Below are 5,284 nucleotides of genomic sequence, written 5' to 3'. Positions count from 1 at the left end.
ATACCTACTTAAAGTTATGTTAATCAAATATATTCCTGAAGTGGAGTGTGAAACAAAATTGCCAGAATTATTATTTTCAATAATTATGTGAGGTATTTTAATTACTCAATGCATTGTTTCTTTTTTGTCTCGGAACTGGAATAAAGTTTATTATACGGTGTTATCTGAGTACTTAGTCCTTTATGTGTTTTAGAAACAAGATTTGAAAGGAGTCTTTAGCTGTAGGAAGTGTTGTACATGAGCATACGTTAGCACTCATAATCGTTGTTCAGTGTGTTTGTGAATTGTAGGTACTATTCGAGGTCTGAATACACAGAGTATTCTAGAGTATATGTCCAGTACGGACAACGCAAGAGCTAATTTTAGTTTTGGGACTTTGAATGGAAATTCTTGTTTAATTATCTTTTTAAATACATTTGACACTTCTCAGTCATTTTCTGCTACTTTGAAGTGTCAAATGTTTACAAAATTACTTTTAACCATGCTTTAAGTTTAATCATCGAAATTATTCATACTTGAAATATTGTTAACCCGCCTTTTCAAATGGTACAAATGAAATATGTACGAAGTAAAGTGTCTCGAACTCGGAAGATGGTCAACAGACCGTTACTTTGGGAACGTACCGATTGTCACTGGTCACCCCTAATCTTGTGTTAATCTGAACTCGTCGTTTTAATGACCATATTATAATAAGATGTTTTGATTATTTAAATTTATAAAGCGATTTGAAAAGAGGACAGCTAATTTTGCTGCAAAGCAGTAATGCGACTCTGTTTCGATGGTGGGGTAGGATAGCCGTTACACAATAGAATTCAGTCTTCGGCGTTAAGTCTTATCATGGGTGGCGGTTTTTTTTACCTATCTAGGCCTTGCCTTAAGAGCCTAGGCTTGAGAGGCTATTTCAGCGGAACCTTAACTAGTAGGTGAGCTCACGGGGCTCAAACCTGACGATACCACCAAAAGGGTGGCGGTATTTACTATACTATCTATCGACTCTAGTAAGTACCCACGTAGCTATGTCCCGCCCGATGTGTCGCTAAACAGAAGCGATTACATTTAGTTTTCTGGAAAAAAAAGGCATTGAAAACTCAACACATCAGACTCATTTCAGACTTTTTGCACTATGGTTCCGATGTATCGTTATGTACAGCTTAAAAACAGTACAATACATAGATTATACACTTAATATATTTGAGATAGATGCGCAACTCTCATTTTTATTTTTGCTTTAGTTAGAGCCCAGGACAGCAGGCGTCGCTGCTGTCGATTATTAATCTCCCTACCCCCCACCAGGTGGCTTTTTTAGTAATTTTAATATTTTTTATAATTAACTCTCTTTATGAAAAAATCTTATCGTTTAGAATCGCTGAAATTCCCGGTAGTACTTATGAAATATTAAAGAACGTTTGATTGTGTTCAGCATTCTAATCGATAAGACCTTTTCATACAGAGAGAAAACAGTTTTTTTAAATAAAAAGCTGTAATTCTCTGTAAGCTATTTAATTTCCCTATATTACAAACAATTTACTGTTAAAAGATAGTATGAACGTACAATTGTATAAAATTTCGAATAACAATAACTCCTCTAGATTAATCCTACTAGAGTACTTAATAACATTAAATCGAAAGTTATCTAAAAGTTAATTAAGTCTAGATAATCAAATCATTCAATGTCACTTAAGTCATTTGTGCGAAATATAAACATGTCAGCTTTCCATTACAAACATAGTAGACAATTTGAATTAAATTTAATAAATTTGTTTCTTAACTATAGCAGTTCTTGCTTAAAGTTGATCGTGACAGATCATGACCTTGTATGAAAATATTACATCTATAAACACTACCTATGCTTCGTCATACAATAATTGTCATTTATACTAGCATTGTAGAGATAATACACACACTAAAGTGAATACTAAATTATTCTTAGCATTCTTATAAACATTTAGAAATTTAAGAAACGATTAACCCACAATCATGTTCATAACATGTGACATTTTGTTCTGCACAAACGTTTTATTACATGATTTGAAAAACAAAAAATGTTTAAAAAATGTAATGATGATTTAAAGTACTCTTAAATATTGATAGTTTGTACTTAATGACGCTTATAGTAATCTTAGACATGATTACATTAGTTATACTTTTATTCCCTATCTAAATTATTTCTATTCTGACGTTTCTGATGCTTTAGCTTTGGTAATACTAGATGAAACAAACAGCAGATTGAAAGAAAATCATCTTAAAGTTAATTACATTCATTACAAACCATTAGTTTACATTTTGTTAAAAAAGAAACTGGTGTTCGTTACATGCAAATGAATTATAAACATACACATGCAAACATAAAATGTAAATTTATCTTTTAATCCAAATTAAATGTACACTAATATTACATCTAAATAATAGAAAGGGTTTCGAAAATTTTTATTGCACTCAACAGCAGACGAGCACGCAACCCGGCCCATGATAAGTGGTCACCAGTGCTTATAAACTTCAGCAGTGCCATAGGGGTTGCTGTCTATCACTTAAGTTTTAATAAATTATTAATATACTCAGTCACAAGCATATTGATTTCACATAATGAAAATGTAAGAAACATAATCATGTTTGGGCATTTTCATTTATATCTGCTCATACAGAAAACACAACTTAGCAAATATATTCCACAGTAAATCTAAATAATTGCAAATAATGCTTTTAAAGACCGTTGACTTTTGATCATTAATTAAAATCATCTTCTCGTAGAATTTACAAAAGGTTATTTACAAAAATTTATATCAGTATTTTCATATATTACTAACTTACTAATTACAACTATTCAAACGTAATACTATAACTATAAGAACTAAACAACCTATTTTAAAACAAAATTGGCATCAATTTAGTTCTTATGAACTATTTCAATTATTAATTTATCAATTATAAACATATTTAAAAAAAATTAAGATCCCTTGAGAGTTCACGTTCCTTGCTGAATCAGTTTCTCTTCTGAAACGGAGAAACAAAGTATCTTAAGTATGTAACAAATATTGAAAAAATACGACCATGAAAAATTTAGTGTTAATGTAATCTTACTTACAAATTAATATATTACATAACACGTTCTGGTTCAAATATAGTGCATCAATATTTTCATGTTTCAGACATTTTAGTGCTCCTTATAATTTTTCCATAAAATTTTGTCATTATCAAACCTTTGTCTACAAAAATAAAAACATTATTTTATATTGGGTAGAAGGATGAACGTGGTCACAGGCCACTTGGTGTAACTTAGTTATCAAACACCAGGAAACAAAACGTGAATGCCATCATCTAACTTTGGATGTGAGATCAATTGTGCTGTATTTTATTTAAACAGGAAAGCATGACTGATTGATCATTCCAAAAAACTAGTTCGGGCCCACTTGACAATAAGCATATAATACGCTGAGTTGCAAAACATAAATACTTCCACCCACTCGATACAATTTTATTATCTGAGGTGTGTGTGTGATAGTACGAGACTTAATACCGACTGTTTTGATCAAAACTTAACATATATGATAGCTAGGCAGCAGAAATAGGAAGGACCATTAGTTGGTGCTAATTCATTTAATTATATTATGAATAATAATTATGTTAGCAAATAATATACCGGGAAAATAGTGTAAACTCACCGTTATCAAGGCATCCGAAATAGCATTTCATTTTCGATCTTCGAGGCATGCTGATTTTTAACAATAAACATTCTGTAAGAAATGAAAATAGTTACACAGGCTTACGAAACGCTAACGAAGAAAAAAGTATTGGAGCCAAGTTATGTCTAAAGAGAATTCAAAACAGAGTTTCTCAATGTCTAATCGTCTAATATTCTCATAAAGCTAAAAGTTGCTCTAAATTAATACTACAACGTAAAATAACTCACACCAAGACCAAAAAAAAAACGATTTAAAAAATTAAATCGTTACGACATTTTGAAAACTTTTTTTTTTTTTTTGAGATTGTTTTACGGCCCTGGAATTTTGAAAACTTCAAAGCAGTGTTTCCACTTACGTTTTTTTTAACACATTTTACCCTAGTTTCTTTTGAATTTACCCTAAAATTTCCTAGACAACTTTCATAAATCCTTTATATGAGTCGACTATTATCAAAGCCGGCAATCTGACTTTTGGACAATGATTGGTAAATCAGAAAAACGAATTATTGACTTTATATTCCATTGGCAGTCACAAAACTCTTCGGAACGACATCTTAGATAAATAACAGGTTAACTATTAACCTTTATTTAATGCAGGTTTTGAACCGTATTCTTTGAAGGAGACGATTATATTCAAATAAATCTGTATTGACATATCAATAAAATTTTTTTGTCCAAATGCACAGATTGCCACCTTTGATAATAGACGACTCATATAGAAAGCGTAAATAAAATACAGAAAATAAACCACAGCATATTATTTAATGTAGGTATATATAATATAAACGCCCCCAGAAGATCATAGATCTATAGGATTAGAATTTTCAAGGAAGTCGACGCATTGCTTTTATATTCTTTTGCTGCACAACCTAACACTGTTCGGTACTAAAATTGAGCAATTGTTTGCTGGCAAAGTTGGGAACTTTCTATGAAGCAAGCCGTTCAGGGTTTCATTAGAAAGCCTGTTTCTTTTGTCAGTTTTTAAATTTGAGAACACTGAATAATCTTTCCACCTCAGTCTTTGAAGAAGGAACTGCTAGCAAAAGTGAAATGACAATTACAAGGTTTTCGTAAATGAAATTACCATGATAATCTTTCATGGTACATGAAGTACCTGTATATTACAATACAAGTAAGTTCTGGTGACATCAACGAAAATAGGTAAATAAAAATTTGGCGGATTATACTTATTGGGATTCTGGGGAATCCCTAAGAAAAAGCAGTGGCTTAATCTATGATTTACTTTACTAGAGGGTTACTGTTGAATCAAACCTTTATAGTTTTTATACACAACTCTGTTTTATTCTTTTACTTGTCAACTCGACTTAATGTCATTCTCTCTCCATAAAATAAAATGTTCATTGTTTTACTTTAATTATCGTTTATTTTAAAATTCACAACAGTTACTAGTATAGGCTTTGCTTTTTACCCCGAAATATCCTAAATCCTGGTATTTTTTAAATTGTCTTTATCATCCAAAATATCAGCTATTTTTCCCTAAAAAAGGGAGAATTCCCTAAAAGTGGAAGCACTGCTTCAAAGTACGCTACATTTTTTATTGAGTCAGAACTCATATCTGCCATCTAGTGAGTTTATTAGATCATT

At 31.1% G+C, this 5,284-nt stretch overlaps 1 long non-coding RNA gene across 1 annotated transcript; it reads right to left on the bottom strand.

Moving 5' to 3' along the window:
- Positions 1 to 1,484: 1,484 nt before the first annotated feature.
- LOC149500471 (uncharacterized) lies at positions 1,485 to 4,403 on the bottom strand. The gene is made up of 3 exons (XR_016324858.1): positions 3,660 to 4,403; positions 3,083 to 3,203; positions 1,485 to 2,991 (listed from the first exon to the last, which is right to left on the bottom strand). It is a non-coding gene; the product is annotated as an uncharacterized LOC149500471 (long non-coding RNA).
- Between the last annotated feature and the right edge of the window lie 881 nt (positions 4,404 to 5,284).

The sequence above is a fragment of the Bombyx mandarina genome, chromosome 21, assembly GCF_030267445.1.
Source record: "Bombyx mandarina strain Sakado chromosome 21, ASM3026744v2".
NCBI lineage: Eukaryota > Metazoa > Arthropoda > Insecta > Lepidoptera > Bombycidae > Bombyx > Bombyx mandarina.
Note: the sequence above shows the minus strand (reverse complement) of the source record. Positions and strands in the feature narration are given on the sequence as shown.